The sequence below is a fragment of the Lepeophtheirus salmonis genome, chromosome 10 (genome assembly GCF_016086655.4).
Source record: "Lepeophtheirus salmonis chromosome 10, UVic_Lsal_1.4, whole genome shotgun sequence".
In the NCBI taxonomy this organism is placed as follows: Eukaryota; Metazoa; Arthropoda; class Copepoda; order Siphonostomatoida; family Caligidae; genus Lepeophtheirus; species Lepeophtheirus salmonis.
Window position 1 is genome coordinate 9,449,231 of NC_052140.2, and position 19,464 is coordinate 9,468,694.

The following is a 19,464-nucleotide window of genomic DNA, read 5'->3' on the forward strand; positions in this document are numbered from 1 at the left end:
TTTCTAATTGGATCTTTTTCAATAGAATGTTTTGCAATATAAACAATTTAGCGCGTCCTTTCAAACAATGATTAATTTATCATTATCGTGAAAAGTGAATTTCATTTCCCCTGTTTTTCATTTTCATTGATTTATTTTTTAGATGGGATGGAAATTGAATTGAGTTTATTGGATCCAACAATTGCAAGTAATCTCACTTTTTTTTAACTTTCAAGTTGTCCATGAGGTAAAAACTAATATAAAGGGCATCCATGACTACCTTACAACCTTTATATATTTGTTCTTTCTTAATTAGTCAATTCATAAATATTTTATTGTGTTTTGGCGACATCATACCGAAGAAGAAGCTCGCCGGAAAATCTAGCTAAAACTTAAATCTTAGACCCAAATAGTATTGACTTTGATTTGGTGTATTTTTCATACTGTGGGGTCGAAAGTACTTTACCATCTATTCAACCACACAAATATATTCAAACATTTTCACTTATTTTTTTTTGCGGTTCCGTTTATAGTTAAAAAGAACATTGAAACTTTATAAAAGGGATCGTCCAGATTCGGATAGTTTTTATTGGCAAAATGTTTATACAATAGAAATTCATCAAATTCAATTCGTGACATCACTTTTTTTAAAGGTAGTAATTCAGTCTTCCGGTGTTTGTCTATACATATTTGTTTGCGCTGTTTTGAGATAACTACATAACGTACATGACGTACATGATTGTAAACATGGTAAGGTTGGATTACTTGATCAGTTTGGTCTTCACTCATATTTTTTTTCTACGCATGGATCTAGTATGAATAAAAAATGTCGTATGTAGTTGTGGTAGAATTGGTATCCAATGGAGTTTTTAAGTTATTCCATTTTGAATTTTTATATGGTAGAATTTTACTTTGAATACAATATTTGGACAGTAAATGTTTTGTCATAACATTTTTAATTCGTTTTAGCTTTCGACTATCAGTTGAAAGATGGTATTCTCGTTCCATTTGTCTACCAATGAGAAAATCATGTGATATACATTTATGTTTACATGTTACTTGTAATTTGTTTGTTTTTTTACAAACATGCGTTGAGTTTAATTGAAATTTGGCTTTTCTATTTCGTCTAAGTTATCTTGATAATGAATACTAACCTCAGTATTGGAGTTCAATAAACCTTTTCCAAGACAATTAGGATCTTTTTAAAGTACTTCCTTGTTATCCTTATCTTCATGAGTTTGCTCGTAAGGACCTTCGAATTGAATTACAAAAACACTTGTAGATACATCTGAAGGTTAATTTTCCATAAACAAAAGAATTTGTTGAAGATTCAGATTTTACTTTCTATAATTATTAGGTATACATTATTTCAACATCGATGTTAATTTATTGATGATTATTGATTTTCTTTAGATAAGCTTCAAAAATTAAAATGTTTGCAAAAGTATGTTGGAAAAATCAGATATTTCTTTGGTGCATTCTTTAAACGTACATATTTAGACATGATTAAATAATAATAATTATGAAATAAAACTGTAACATAACTTTATTATTGATTTTAAGGCATTAAAATCAATAATAAGGAGTATGCTTATTCCTTTTAAAGGTCAGAATGATCGAACTTGCTTCTGAAAGATCCATAATGCAATGATTTATTAACTATATAGCACTTACTGCATACAAATTAAATAATAATAAAAAAGTAATAATTATTGTTGAGGTGGTCATCATGTTTACTTACGATTAAAGAAACTGATGTTTTGAGTGCTGTTTGTAGCTAAAAACATAATCTCAGAAAAGGTAATTTTAACGTACATATATGTACGTGTGCGAAGTATAGAGGGGGGATTTTATATATTTCTTTATTGAACATAGTTTTTTTTAATAATAATAATTTGCAGCAGCTTTTTCCAGACATTTCATTATACCGGTAGTTGCATAAATACGCAGACTATTTGTCGCAAATAATTAAATGTGTCATAAAATTCGTATGACGTATTTTTTTGGTAACTATATAATAGAGAATTTATTCTGGTATAAAATTTAATATAATTACTGAATATAACCACCATCAGCTGCTATGACCCCCTCCAAGCCCCCGCGGAAGGCCTAGCACACATTGTTGATGTAATGGTCTTCAATGGCTGCCCATTGCTCATTGACGCTGGCCTTCAATGAGTCCAAATTCGGGTGGCGGGTAGCACAGGTCTTTTTCTCAATTGGCCACCAGACATTGTAGTCAAGGGGATTCAAATCAGGTGATTGAGGTGGCCAAATGTTTTTTTTTCCAAAATGACATGATGGCAGCGAGCCAATCATGAGTCATTCCAGAGGTATGGCAGGTCTTTCAGATCTTTTCCCTCCTTGACAAGCTTCTGGACCTTGAACACAGTTGTCCTGAATTGATTATCTCCTTGACAGACATACCGGCGCGGAGGAGAGTGGCAACCATATGACGTTTTGCCTCGTCATTATCATAAACGACTTTGTTTGATGTGAGTAAGAAAAACAAAAGCAAAGCCAAAAGATTTACCGACTTACTTATGCTGGAATTTTTTATTTCCGGTCACAGAACCTCGAGATATAAGTGTTAAAAAATTAGTCCGTGTATTTATGCAAGTACCAGTATATGTTATTTATATTTGTTGCGACTACTTAGAAACAACACCAATCATTAAAAAAATCACGCCATAAAGAGGTACATTTTATGGCGTATAAAACTAATGCAAATATTTCTGCCCACCTCTACAATGGTTAATACAAGGGCTCCTAAAAATAAAGTGTAAATTTACCGAGTAGGGACCCAATCTATACTGTAGCATGACTATGTTACAAAAAACAAAGAAAAAAACGTGGTTTTTATAAAATTAAGAGAAGACAACTGAAAAAAGATGTGATATGTTAAAATGCTATATTTATCTAGATCTTTTATGCAATATGTCCTTTTTCACAGGCAATAGGAGCGTCAATACGCCGGCAAACAGATTTTTAAATCTTGTGGATGAAGGCTTTGTCCATGGCGTACCACGTTGCCATTCTGGAAGCTCAAAGCAAATCCAAATTTGCATCAAAGGTGCGATATACGTTCTTCTTCAAGACAGCCCAACATACAAAGTCTCGGCGATTGAGGTCAGGGCTGGCGGAGGGACACATTGAGGCAGGACAGAAGTCAACTATATTTTTGCTACATAATTGATGGCTCTTCTTGTCTGAATGGAGCTATAATGGACTTCTTAATTCTGCAGGGAGACTGGATGTACATGCAAACGGTTTCTGCAGCCTTCTTGGTATTAAGACTGTGGCGGAGAACAGTTGTTTTGTTGTTACTCCGACATTTTACAATTAGAAACATGGTGGGATATATAAAACTTGTGGTTTTTCGTTTCTGCTTTCATTTGGCTGCGCAATCGAACTCGTAAAGAAAAGTTACGTGGCTAAAATCGTAATTCAATGTTAATGCAAGTTTTATTTACCCCCCCTGTATTCATTTTCTTTACTTTCTTGAACATTTTAAATTAAAATATAATTAATGCATTAGTTTAATTGAATAATTATTTGTTCATAAAATAACTGAGTCAGTTTACTATCTGCAATTCTAACAAAGTTTACAGTGATTGAACGCACAAGTGAAGATTATGGAGAATTACTTGATAAAAAATTAATTAGTTCGTATATATATTTATTTTTGTACAACAATACAACTATATTTCAAGATAATTAAAACATTTATTCAATACAAACTTTAATCAAATTTAATAAACACATTAACAAACAGGGAGAAAGGGAAGGGCTCGTGCTTCTTACTTTATGTAAAATATGCTTTTCTTAGGTAACAATAAAATTTATTCCCCCCTGACAGAATAAAATATAAATCTTTTGGTCGTAGCATCAATTTGAATTTTGAAGAAAAAAAATCGGCTTAATGTTACTCATTGTTTTACACTCAAATAAAAAATGGTTGGAGGTCTCTTATTGTTTACACTGAAGAAGCAAATACTTTATTCTATAGACATTGCCTGAGCACTACCAAATGAATTAGGCTAGTTGTAGGGGTCTCTACTAGGAGACTAGCAACCCTAGTGGCAATAGTTGAACGAGATATAAAAAAAATTGTAGCCTTCTCCACTTTAAGACATTTAGGAATCATGATAAGCATTTTGAGACTAGGTTGAGTTGAATTATCTTTTAGGCATCTAATTTTCCATGCTTTCTTAAAGGCACTGTTATTTTTGGTAGTAGGGTAGGGTACTGAATTCACAGCTCTTATGGTTATCAAGATCTATTAAAAATTAATTTGTTGAGGGCGCAAGAGCCGGTAATCAGAGCACTTGGAGGAGTTTCCATAATAAGTATTTGTGGGTTACCTTATTTAACCGGGTTTTATAGAAAATACTTATTTATAGAGGCAAGTGTGCAGTTTAGAAGAAGGCTTCTTAGGTTAGGGTTTATTTTAAGGAGCTGTGTAGGTTCGGTAATATATAGAATCCGGCTATTCTTAATAGTAAATAAAGTGAGAGGAGTTTCAAGCCTATTAAATTGAGGAGGACCCTCCAAATTCTATCAGTTAAGCATAAGCCTATTATATTTCTTTTCTATTGTAGGAGGAAGATTTTGAAGAAACTTTTGAGTCACTTCCGGGAGAGTTCTATACGTGTTTTGGGAAGTAAAAACAGTTATTTTTAGCCTAATTATATGTGCGGGGTTATTAGGGGTTTACCTTAGAAAAATTGGACTAAAAAAATAGGTTTTTGAGTTTGATATTATAACCAATATAAGGAAAAATAAAACCCTACATTCCGGGGGTCCTCAACACATGTATTGGATTGGATTGTAATTGTAGTCGTTTGATCTTTCTCTCAATCAACCGTAAGAAGTCTTGGTCCAATTGCTTTTTTCTTCGTTCCTTTCGCGTAATTAAAAAAACTATCTCTCGGGCAATTATTATCCTCTAATTAAAACCTATTTTTGTGTAAAATTTCTCTCTTTTCCGATTCTTCACTAAACGTAAAAAGAACTGTTTTTATTAAAAACTTCTCATATTAAATCTAGTAACTTTGTAATTGATACATTCACCCCATAGTCTGGTCTTGCATCCCCATCCGCAAGATCCGCATCTACATGATTAAAAAAAATACGACTGTCTGAACTTTACCTACACTACCTAGTTTATTATGATATTAAACGCACACTCAAAGATAACATCTTTTTAAACATTCGGACAAACTTTTCATTATCAATAAGAACCTTAAAACTATTCTTTTATGGCATACCTAAAATTTTAAGGCTGTGGTTCCAAAAATGTACTTTGATTTGAAAGAAAATAATAAAAGTATTGTTAATAAACCCTTTTCTCACTCACTAATGGCTATGTTTCTATTTCGACAACGATAACAAAAATACCTACCATTATCTAATATACAATATAATTATATTACCTTAAAAAAAAAAAAAAGTGTCCTTAAGGTTATGTCATTGCAACATTTCATTTTCATCTCTATATGCTCAAGCACATTAGAGAGCAGGTAAAACTATTCATTAAAAGTTCAAGCTTTTTAAAATAAACAAAGATACTCTGTACTTTTTATTCAGCTGTTTCTGTTGCTGATTTAAAGCTGCTGACTTTACATATTTATAAATTAAAAAGGATATTAATAGAGTTGAATAAAATAGGACCTGCCGTTATGCTTAAAAAAAAGAAAAAAAGTTAACATTATCACCCTGCCAATTTGGGGAATGTTTGGGAGGAGAACAGCTTATCTGTCATGATTTTTAATAGATCAGCTGCAATCAGTGGTGAGATAAAGGAAATAAATAAAAAAACCACACCATATACCAGTCCAACCGTTACTACTATTATTTTTATATTATGAGCACACTTCACGAGAAGAGGATCGAGCTAGCTGCGCTTCTCCACGCGGAATTGTCCAAGAAAGCCATCAGGGAGCAGAATGGGAGTTTCATAGAAACCGATTTACAATGAAAAAGGGCTACGTCGCCAATGTATGCAAGGGGTTCTGGAGGCGGTTGGAGGGTGTCATTGAGGCTGATGGTGGCCAGACTCACAATTAATGTTTATTGTTATAGTAAAAAATATTATAAAATAAAATTTTGAATGTACAACATCATCCTGTTCAATAATGAATATTTTGATGAATACTTAGAGGCTGGTCCAAGTACTTTTTCTACACCCGGTATTGTGTGTGTACACGTATATAATTGTATGAAATTGGGGGAAGAGTTGCTCTCACGTATATTTTCTTTCATCAACTAACAAGTGTTTACATATATATGCATGTATAACCCATACACCCGATGCATGTGGTAACTTCCCTCAACACGTTAAAATCGTAATTTACGAAATTGGACCTTCGGTCAGCCCCCGAGTTATGAGTTATTGGTGGCATACCTTTTTTCTAGGATACAGATCGGCTCAGACATTTAGAAGAACAATATTAGCGTATATTTTTATGTACCCAAACTTTTGGAATAAGATCCGAACACAAATTAAGACAGATACTTGGTTCGAACAACATTAGCATTTAAACCAAAGTTCAGACCTAAATATAACTGAATCCGGATGACTATGAGAACAAAACTATTATTTATTATTATTATAATATTGAACATGTTGTTACCTATACTGCATCTCGCAACCTCCGAAAAGAAACAGAAAGAGGTCCAAAACTATTTTATAGTTTGCCAATTCTACAAGCTATGAAATTATTGTTCAATAATAGCTGATAATTGTTCCATTCTTGGTAAGAAATACTTTTTATTCAACCAATCAATTTTAACACCACCGATTAGAGGAAAAGAAGAATACACTTCAACAGTTGTCAACCAAATAGACAGTACATTTTTGTGTTTATGAGCACGACGTTACCTTCCAAAGAAAGAAAAATATGTACAGTGTATTATGTTATCAGTTGAATCCTTCTGCTTCTTTTCTCCTAATCGGTGTTCTGGACGTTGATTGGCTGAATTATAATTACCTTCCTTTAAACTATGAAGAATTCTTAACACTCATTGATCAATAGTTGCATAGATGCTAGGTTAATAGAAATACAAGCTTATACCGTAACACATGTACGACTGATGTTTGACTTTCTCCACACTTTTTAATATTGACTTCATATTGTATGAGGGGTTGTGTGTTTTGTCAAAATCCTTTTTTCTTGCCCATAAGACGGTACGATACATCAAATTGAAAAATCTAGAAAGAGTGACGTCATACACGATGACTGGTTGAGTGTTTAGTCAAAATCTGTCTTTCTTGACCAGTAGTTAGTACGATACATCAAATTGAAAATTCTAGCAAGCCCAATTACATGATGATCTATGCTTGTATTTCTATTAACCTTGATAGATGATCTGTTGAATACAGATTGGCTCTTCTCAAGAATATTGCGATGATACGGGAAAATAAATCTGTTGATTGCATAAATATAAGTAAATCAACTAATACCAATCCTAAACAACAAACCATACCTACTAAATTGGTCAAATACCAATGCGAAAAAGAATGCAAACCCATATCTTATGATCAGTCTGGAAGAGTGTCAAAGAGTAACTAATGTTCCACTAGACAATCTATCATCCCAAACTAAAAGTAACTCTGAAGTAAATTCAGCAGCAAATGATAATGTAGATACTGTAGCAACTGATGAGGTAAACAGATCATACATAGATGACGAACCTCCAAACCTACATAACGAAAGCAGAACAAACAATGAACATATAGTCACTGGACGCGAAACTTCCACTCCCAGCAATGGACATCAGAACCTTAGGCCTGTTACTAAGGCTATCACTGGACAATCTGAAAGATATCTGAGAAGACTCTCTGAGACAGAAACCCCGAGAAACTTTCTTTGTAACCTAACAAAAAAGAATATATTGCCGGCTAGATCTAGATCAGGATCCAACTCAAAGAGAGCTATATCTTGTTCACGATCGTCTCCGTGTGTATCTGTGTCAAAGCAACATAAAATGAATGATCGTATCAATCCTTTCTTTGAATGTAAACTCTTTACAAAGTTTGAAACGTAAATATGACGTAGCTAGATTGATAAAATATGCTAAATAAACCGACATATATATAAAGAACTCAATTCTCCATACAAAAAAAGAAGAAGGAACATCTCCTATGATAGACTTCACGGTCCACTGAATAGTGGAGGACTGTCTGTGATCTGCGTCTCGGAAATATGGAGCGTATTGAACTTTTATTGGGTTAGAAAAATGTAGAATAGCGAGGAACTCTGGTCTGTTATTCTCAGTGACTTCTTGAAAGAGAGACGAGTTTTTCTTATGGGTAACCCCTGTGCTAGTTTTAAAATGTTCTTGAGAATCTTGCATTATACTCCAAACGAATGCAGTATCTTTGTAAAGTGTGCAAAGATAGCACTACGAAGTTTGAGTTGTCTCTCGGTTGGGAGTTGCCCATAGGAGAACGATTTAATTTACCAAAACTGCGAACCCTCTCCGCCGATATTGCTGCGGACGTTAGAGGGTCAGCCTCTCTAATTGATAAAATGGCTGAACAGTCCTTTGGATCAAAGTTAGGGCATTTTAAGAACATCGAAAGGCCTCTGGTGCCGTTCAGGATGAAAGCCTCGATAGTTTCAAAGTCAAAGATCAGAAAATGCTTCAAAAAATCAACTATGCCTCCTTTTTGAGACTATTTGGAAAGGAGAAACATCAAAAAAGGAGCATATAACAGCATCAAAGTAATACAAAAATAAATGTTTGATAATTTTTTGGTTTCTACTGTTTTTATTTTATTTTATAAGTTTAAAATTTTATGTTTTATTCGATGTGCTAACCCTTTAGTTTATTTCGTTTCTCATTAAAGTTACGCCATGTGGGCAAAAAAAACAAACCTTGATAGATGGGAGGAATTTGCTAATTACCACCTGATTTTTAACCCTTTTACTGTTTATTGTTGGAAAAAAATTGTTGATACAATTTCCTTATCACTTATCTGAGGTAACTCTTATTTAAACGTGAAAGCCTTATTATTCTTTTTGATCAACCAGGGCTATTACAATTATTATATTCAACGCAACCGTTCATAAATTGCATTTCATGGTATTAGGAAAAAAATACATTTTGAATACTAGGGTCATATTTGAGGTTTTAACGGAATTGCTGATTTTTACAGATAGATACATTTTCTGCGTTTCTTTTAAACACACTGTATTTTTGATCCTATTTTGAAAAAATAATGTTTTGTATATGCAAATTCAATGATTGTAATGGACGGATATATTTGTATGTATGCCATGTAAGATTTCGCTCTCTCCTAAAAACTATTTGATTAGCTGTCAAGATAATCCAATTCATGTCTCATAGATGCAGTACTTGAAAACAGCAAATATTTTTATGTAACCCCCCAAGAAAAAAATGACATTATAAAAGTTAATCATGTCATTTGTTTGCTCTTATCCTTCTTATAGATTTATTATGTTTTTAGCATCTAGCTTCGCTTTTAATGTTTTTTATGAGAATGATTTTCTATACTTAACTTATTTTAAAAAAAATAATTGTTTTTTTTTATTGTTATAATATTTTTACTTTTGCCTTAAAATATTTTGTCTCCGGACCTTTTGCCTTAAAATATATGCAGTTTATACGTTGTTAAAGTATATATTTGTTTGAAATCAAAATATGTAATATTTATTACTATAAAGTGCATTAAATGTTGGTTTTCTATTGAAATAATGATGAAGTTATGCTCTTGTCTCATATTGTGGTTGTTGGTCCACCCAGGAGTCTTTTCTAGTATGAATGCCCCATCATGTCTAATGATTTTAATTATTAACGGAGAAGTGATAAACAATTCTTCGTTTTGAATCGTTACGTTTTTTTTTTTTTCTTGTTATACTAATTTTATTACCTGTTTTGTCTCTGGTTCAAATTAATTACATGTGCAATGAGTACTTAAACTAAATGGAAGGGAAAGCGTGCGATAGGACATACGGTATGGGATATTCTTATGTTTTTTTTTTCATCGATAGGTATATTGTTGTTAGTAATAGTCAATTCCATTCAATCTATGAATTTATTCGATATGAAAATACTATTATACAATAAAATAAGAGAAGCGAAACATAATCAATATTCCAAATGAAATAAATCGACGTTTTAATCTCCACCAATCAATTTTTTGAATCCTTTGTTACTCTTGGGTTTTTATTTAATATAGTTTAGGTATATATTTTTTGAAATATCACCATTTACTTCAGGAATACATTATTTTGCCTTGAACTTGATAATTTGACCGAAATATAATACGATGTGAATTATGTTCTTCATCAAATTCAACGTCAAGAATTTCTAGAAAGTATTTACCTTCTGTTATTATTTTTAAAATATTATAATCAATGAAAATATTACTTTTGATTTTTTTGTTGAAGATTTAATGTTTCCTAATATTGACCTGTTTTTTATTTACTTATGAAAATATTTAATAATAAAACGTACACACTAAGAAAAGTAAGTACTGAAGTAATTTTTTTAAACTTCGATGCTTTTTAATTACTACGGCATTCTAGAACGACATCTTTGTTTACAACAAAGATGGATTTCATTAGAAAACACTTATAAATAAACCTTAGACTTATGAGAGTAGTCAAGATGTTTCAATGGATGAAGAAGTAATCAATTTCGATGTTAAGAGATATCTGCACAATGAATGATAATTTCATTAAATGAGATGACATTCATCGAGTAAGGTACCAGAATCTTTTCTAAATATATGAGCTCCTCAAACATTTCGGGTATCCCAATGTCATAAACAGATATGAATTCAACGGAACTATGAATGGACTCAGATCTATATATCCGGATGTTCCGAGAAAAGATCAATTCAAATCCTCCTTAATGTCTTACTTTTAATTAATTTGATGTATATATCATTATTCTACTAAAGTTTATCACACGAACTCAATTATATGAAGTATCCAATACAATAGAGATCTAGATTAAGATTGTTTTACTGCAGGGGTTGTGCAAGACATATACATTTTTTTAAGACTCTGACATTGTTTTAATACTTTATAGAAAGACATGTCCAACACAAATGTTACTGAATGTACAGAAGCCAAACTTACATGACTTATAAATAATTTAATTATACAGTGATTTTTACATAATTTTTTTAATCTCGATAACCTTATCCTAGCGCTCCGTCCACTTGTTAAAAGCTGCTTTGTTCTTACTTGTGTTGATGAGGTTTAGGGATGTGAAAATGGTATAACTCCTTGTGAGGCTGAATCAAGAATAAAAGTATATGTTGGCACCATTGGGACGACATATCTATTGACAAACTATTCATTTTTGACACTGTATAATTTCCTGTTAAATAACTTAAAAAATTAACAATGTGTAAAAATTGAATTGATTCATATCCTGAAAAACATACTAGGATAGAAAAATTAGTGAACCAATTAGGAATTAACAATGGTTTAGTAGTAATTTTGGGGTCAATTAGAATGAAAAAAATCATTTATTTCTTCGATGGAGTTACATCAATAAATTATAAGTAAATATTATAGTATTACAATGACTCCAACTGACCTAGGAATGGTCTAAAAGTCAATATACATAATTAGTTATGTAAGTTGTGTGTATTTTTTTTAGCTAGCCTGCTTTTTTGGAATTGGTAATCTGGAGATGCATTTTATTTTCCTGATCGTTTTGACAATTTTTTTTGGGCTTCTATAAAATTTCCTCTTGAAAAATTGTAATTGTTTAAAAAGTGTTCAATATAGTGAATCACTTTTTTTCCAATTCAAAATAATTGATTTAAATACTTCTAAAATGACTTACTGTGTTGGAAATAACAAACAAAATATGGAAAAACACACGACTGAGGATCTTTTTAAATTTGGTAAAGTTTTGATCATCATGGCGACAGCTGCTCCACAAAAAGTAGAGCATTACATTTACTGAGGAGGAACAGTGTTGCCGTGAGGATTATTTTTGTCTACAACAACACCTAGATTTCAAATGGGGATCTCTTTAATTGACTGGAGATCGTCCATGAGTCTGGCAACAACTCTCAGCATCTTATCATATTTGAAACAGGGTGTTGAAGTGGGGGAGTGAGTGAGCCTTTGAGACGAGTATTAGGCAAAAAATACAGATACTATATTTTAAATGTTTATAACTGTTGCTGGTGATAACATTAAGCCATTAAATTTCCCACTAAAGCTAATTAGTGGATATCCAACATTACTTTAATTTTATCTAATGTGTGATATTATTTGTCCACGACGGCTATTTTTTTTAAGAAATTACTCATATGTTAGAAATGAATCAAAGAATTTAAAAAAGTGTTGAACAATTTGTTGAAAACATTAAATTAAATATTTACAACATATTTGTCAAATAATCTGTAAATAAATGTAATTAAAATCATAGCATATTATTTTATTTACCTATAAAGTCAAACCTAGTCTAACAGTCATCTGATTTCAGCGTGTTACAACCATATCCATTTTCCACAGAAGAATGGTGTCCTGTTATCCTTAACTAGCGGTCACACAAATTATTGCATAGCTATGTACTACTAGATTCATATCTGAAGGTCCATTAAAATCTACATATCTTGAATTTTTAACTTAGACAAGATATGATTTATTAGTTAACTATAGAATTTCAATAAAATTACTTAAATTCATAAATGTATCTCTGTGCTATCTGAATCATTATTGTATCCGCTCTTAGTCTCAATGACAGCTTCTAGGTGGCAGTGGAAGGCCTGGCTCCCACTGCAGATTTAGTCCTCCGTCATGGCGTCCCAGTGCTGGTTGACAGTGGCTTTGAGGACCTCGGTGTTTGGATGATGAACACTGCACGCCTTTCCCATGTGTAGTCAAGGGGATTGGCATGAGGGCTGTAGTGGGGCCAAAGGGGTTGTTCCAAAAGGGAATGTTGTTGGCTAACCATTAATGTGTATTTTTTGAGGTGTGTGAAAGCACACCATCCGACATAAAAAATGTATTTCTATCAAGATAGTTTGAGTGCACCCACGGCAAAAGCTTCTCCTCCAATGCAGTCACATAGTCTCTTGCATGGGCTATCATGGAATTAAGGGGATTGACCTTAACTGTTTTGTATAGCTCATACGGGTCCTGTATGACCTTTTTTTTTTACAGTACCTTCTTTTTCTCTACTGTTTACTTGCTTACGGCGTAGGCAGTTGACTTTGAAACACCCAACCTCTTGGTGACTTCAGTCGGGATTTCTCCAGGTTCAAGGAGTGCGCGTAATGGAAATTCGTCTATATCGTTCTAGTGTCATTTTAGAGAGCTCTGGTTTTTTTTTGTAACTAATTGTTGATGCTTTAATATATCAGAATATGAATTAATTTGAATCACCCAACCTTCATTAATTATTGAATTAGAAAGTGATTTGATTTCAATGGACTACCCGGTTGATGAACGTGCTTTCAACGGTCACTTTTTAAAACTTATATAGGCTGTTGAGTACAAAACAATAAAGGAGTGGCCGTCTATAATAGGCTCTTGACAAATTAATATATAATGAAATTATAGAGATCTAGAATAATCCTGCATAATTTTTTTTCCCACATGAAGAGCATATAAAACGATTGATTGTTTGAAAAAAATCTTTAAGTGGGGAAATTATGAAAAACATATCAAGCTGCTAGCGTGATTACACCATGTGTCTCGAATTTTTTGAAAAAAAGAATGTTTTTCCCATATACATTTATGCCTTTGTCTTCCTCTCCATCTGTGGATTAATGTATTCCAACTAATACCCAGTCGTAAATTTGATCCTTTAGCCTCTGTAAGTGACCTGGGATATTACACACCTTGAGATTAATAACAATGCTTCGTATTCCTTTCAATCGCCCTATAAAATTTAAATTTACCGCCAATACTTTTCAGTATGCTCATGAAATATGAAATATTATATCAGATTATATGTAGTTATTTAATTATCTTGATAATGCATTCTATAGAATTTATTCGTAAATGTAGCAATTTTCAATCGAAGTTTAGTTAATTTAAGTAACTGTTTTGCTGAAAGGTTGTTCCTTGGCTTTTCATTTTGATTTCTTGGACTATTCTTTTTTTCAATGTGTGGACTGAAGTGTACAACGGTAGCTCAAAAATGTAGTTGTTATCATTTATAATACATACAGCCTCATAAAAAGGGATTTAATTCCAAAAATGTGCATTTTTTAATAATATTTAATTTTTTTTTCTTGTTGAAAAGTCAAAAACTATTTTCGTCAAAACATCATGTATCTTTTCTCGATGTCTTACAATCATACAAGTATTTTTAGCATTTCAATTGATATTTCTGAGTGGAATAAGAATGGACTAGTTATTATTATGTTATTGAATATGTATTATGTGCAACCCAGCTCACTAATCACGTTATAAAAACAATGTTCAAGAGGGCTAAGAGTTTTTTCACGTTCCTTTGCTTGACTGCTTAATACACGTTTGACTATTAAAAGTTTTAAAATTGTTAATTTACGAATGGAAATTTTGTTCAATTTAGAAAAGCAAATTTTTATTCATATTTATTTATGCTCCAGTCCTAAAAAGAAAAAACATAATCATTGTTCAATCTATTTTTTTTTTTGCATAAAAATTGCAATTAAAAACCCTCATTGCTTCAAAGCATGTCTAAAGGCTATATGCATGTCAAATATAAATTCATATTCACTTTATATCTACGTACCTAGGTACATAGATAATTGATCATTATTTTGTAATTAGATAATAAAGTTTGATTAATTTAAAAAAAAAAATATTTTAATAATCAAGAAATTAAGTTTTTGGGTATATAATAATGGGTATACATTTAATTTTTTAAGCATATGAGTTTACTTATGCAGGGTTTTTCATTCTTTTTCTAAAGTTTTTATCATTTAAAGAAAGTGCATTTAATGGTCTTAATAAATTATATATATATATATAAGTAGATACGAAAAATAGCATTTATGAAAATAAATTTGATACTCTTGTAGATAATATAATATTTGTTCAAAAGCATTCTCATTTTAAAGTTCATATACCCATACACAGCTCTGCTAATCCAAAGTATGTGAAATAAAAACCGAAAATCAACATATAAGTAAAAAACAACGCTCATGTTCCATTGAACATTTGTGGTTGTACAATGTAAATACAAGATGGAGACTAACCTTGAGGATTTGTTGAGGAGTCATAATTACATGTCCTACGTGTACTCAGAGTAGAATTGAGAATCAACATCTGAGTAATTCTTGCTCACGTTTAATGAAATGTCAAGTTGCTTTCTTCCAAAAAAATCTTCATTTTATCGGGGTGTTCATGGTTTTTGGAAGTAGATGGTATTGTAACCAGAAGTGACTTTTGTGGAAGAAGTCGCTTTTTTTTACTGTCTGGGGTACTGGAGTTAGTTCCATCTTTTTTTTTAAAAGAGGCAAAGTCTTCTGATTTTGTATGGGTAGTCGTCGTTATCTTCCAATGAAGGAATCATCGGTACAAACCTGACTTATATCTTTTCCAGGGACGTAATCAAATAGTTTCTGGACGAATTTCAGATCTATACAATTAGATTGAGAGGACATAATTTGCACCATGAATGAAGGGATACATGTTTTGAAACTTCTATCTATGATGACTTGAATGAGAAACACACTAAAACAGTGGTCTGGGTCAAAAGCAAACGTTTTACTCAGAATAATAGAAAATAATTCAGAAGAAGTGTATGTTTAATAGCAGAACAATTCTTTTCAAACAACTTTTAAAAATTCTGAGGTTTAGCGGCCATCATTTCGAAATCTGAATTCCCTAGATTATTATTTTAGAGGTGTAATCGAGAGGAACGCTTGTCAAATCCGCTATCCAAATATTCATGTCCTAAATCCTCCATTTGGCATTAGTTGGGGGTAATTTATCATGACAATTTTTTTTGCCTATGTTTTAGCTTCTACTTCAGCCTACAGAAATATGCCATAGCAGGAGGCTAAAACTTTTGATGATAACCTTAATACTTTCTGTCTTATCCTTCAACAATTTGCCATCCCAGTGTAAAGTTAAAGGAGATTTATAATCAAATCTGCTTTTCAAATTATTGGATAATTTCCTTGTCTTATATAAAAAGATGATTTACTCGGAGGACTCCTTGAATGTCCGTTCTTTAAAATCCCTTACTAACTACGGGTATGCAACGAGTCCTCTTGTGTCCATGAAGCTTGAAATAATTTATTCATACAGTTTGAGAAATGAGGCTTAATGTTATAACAAATTGTATAATATATCTTTTCTTTTTCTCTCTCTTTGTTTCTATCTGTTTTCTTCTTCTGTGTCTTTGTTTCTATCTGTTTTCTTCTTCTGTGTCTTTGTTTCTATCTCTTCTAGTTGGGGCATACGAATAATTATGAACTTTTATTATGAGATCCATTCAAAAAGGAGTTTTTTCCTCGAAATATTGTCGTGGCCTTATCTTAAATTGACAACGATGTAGAGGATTTTTTGGAGAGGCTCTTTATTAAAAATTAAAGTTAATACTTTCAGCTATCAAATGCAAAACTTTCAGCTTTTTGAATATATTCGTCTTGAAGCTATGCACCTCTGACCAAAAATCACCTATTTTCTACTTTAAACAAGGATGACTCAAGTTAAAAGTATGATGCAGACATTTTAAAAATGGTTTTAGAATATTTTAATATTCAGGTTTAAAATATATATTGACATAATTTATCCCTATCTTCAACACTGAGGGCTTAAAACAGCTTTGAACCTTAAAAATAGCCAAACATAACAAAAAATGTATGGTCTTTCTTTTTTCCACAAGGCTATGAGAAAAAAAAAGACCATATTTGGAATTAGGGGATCAAACTGCACTAAGTTGAGTATACGATGTTCTTGTGCTTTAAAAAAAGTGTGATTTTGTTGGATAGTGTAATCATACTAAAATATCAACTGCACAGACTTACTTCATTTTCGGTAATGCTTTTTGAACTGTCTCATTATAAAACCTAAAGTTTTGGAATGCCTTGCTGAGACTGATAGATAAAAATTTAACTAAATTGGCAGCAAAGTCCCAAATTGTTCCAATCCACTGTGGAACCTTGATTAAAACATCAAATATCTCGCTGCTGCTCGTTTGTGTCAATGGTTCCACCAGTTTGTCTTCCCCTCTCCATCTCTTGTCTCAGGCTTTGACTCTACTGATGGCAACATTCAAGCCTTCACTGTTATTTAACTGGGTACAGGTAATGTCGAATAAACAAAGAAGCTTTAAAGACATTCGACTGTTTTTCTTTCAAATTCAATTTCAAAAAATTTCTGACAATCAATAAAACCGGACAGTCATAAAAAACGTGCACTGTATTGTTGAACATTTTTCTACTGTCGTCGCATGGCTTGAAGAGATCAATGATATCATTAGAGATCTGTAACTGTGAAGTAAATTTCCTCCCAGTCATGAATTCCCTTGAGTGAACAAAGTATTTTCTTCTTCCCAGATACAACGATATATACTTTTTACACAGGTTTTCTGATTCGGAAGACTTCACACCCCCATAATGAAATTTCAGGTGCCATAAAACCAGGGTTATAGGAATTTTCCTTTTCTGTAAAGAGAAAAAATGAATCTTCAACTATTCAAATAGAAGCCAGGTTTTAGGTCGTGAAATTAAAGGGTGTTTTCAACCCAGGCAATCCACTGCAGCTCCTCAGGTCCACGAAGGTTTTTGAAAAAATGTATTCTATGTTGATTCTATTGGATGATGTCGAAGTAAAGTTTGTGTCAAATCTCGGAGTTTTAGACCAAACAATTCTTTGTACAGCTGTCCATTCACTAGATATTGCTCTGATGGAATCATTGAAGATAACAGAAGCAATCATAATAATGTAATAGATTGACGATTTCGTGACAAATTTTCTCCATGCTAATTGAGGCCTCCTACTGATATCAATAAATAACTTTCCATATATCTTTGGAAGAATATCGGCGAGTAAAGATCATCCCCCTCCTAATTGATTGTGCGGTCTTTTTTTTGCAGAAATATACCTATTATGAATAAGTATTTTCAGGCAAACTTCTTCCTCATTTATGGGTTTCTCAGCAACTGATGCGACGGCGGACAAAATATATATTATTTGCGAAACAAGTTTGGTATTATACTGTTTGATTCTTTATGTTAAATTACATTTTCGCCAACCTATGACCCCAACAACTTTTTGTCAATGGTCATGAAAAATACTAAGTGTCTATTTTGGATCTGTGAGTTCTTTCTTTGGCCTTGACTGGCCTTGAATTCAAAATTGTTTTCATCAATCCATGTCTGGTTCTCCTCTCTCCCTTCCACTTCTAGCATTTATCGACATCACTTTTCTCATTCCAATGTGTCCTCTTCGATCCAAATTACACGGTCTATAATAAAGTAGTTTGAATCGAAGTCATACTTTAGTCTAGATTAAGGGTCAATATTAACGGCTAATATTATAACAACTATGAATCTTTATCAACTTTATCAGGAGTTTCTTTACTATTAGAAGACAAGTCCGTATCAGGACGACCTCTCTTAGATATAGATCCTGATCTCTTACGTGAGTCCAGTATGTAACTCTCGTTTAATGCAGGCTTCTTAGGTTTCCTCAGTTACATTGCTATTTCTTTTTCACTTTGTTCGCTCTTGTTTTTCTTCATAATCTTTTTAACACTTTCCTCAGAAGTAATCCCAGTTACTGACATTGAGCTTATACTTATATCTTGATATAATCATGCCATTTTTCAAGTTGGTTCGTACATTCCCTTGGCATAATGTCTTGTCTTATAACATTTTGCACAGATCATATAGGTTATTCTGGTTTTGAAATCCTTAATCGGAATAAGACCAGATATTTAATCTATTAAGGTTCCCTTTAGCATAAAATTCCCGTTCTTCACGGCTTTAAGTCTCCGTCTTGGAAGCAACATTCCCTAGCTGGTATAAAACCATCTCTCCAAAATCTTTAATAACATCGCCAACATCACCCGGAGTAACATCTTCATTTGGAGAATGTATGTAAATACTTTTATCATAAAAATGTAATTTCTATCCTCGTCCTTACATTGAGCCTTTCGACAGTCCCTTTAAGTCCATTAAAATTCCCTTCATATTTTCTAATAACGAATTCATCTTCAACATGAGCCACAGCCACTCCAATATCAATTGCTTCTTTTAGTTCTAAAACAACAATCTTTTTATACCCAGGGTATACTCAAATTCCTTAAAAAAATTTCCCCTCCAATTTAAGAATTCTAAAAACTATATTCTCAATGTCAGCGTTAGTTGGTATGTTAGGAAACTGGTCATTTACCATAGACTTCAGGTCTATAAAAACCCTGTTTGTATTGGTTTTAGATGCCAGTTCTTCTTCAAAGCTTCGAGATAGTTATCTCCGACTGTATTTCCATCTGAAAACATACTCATATTAGCAATTATATTTATATATTTTTTTCCGT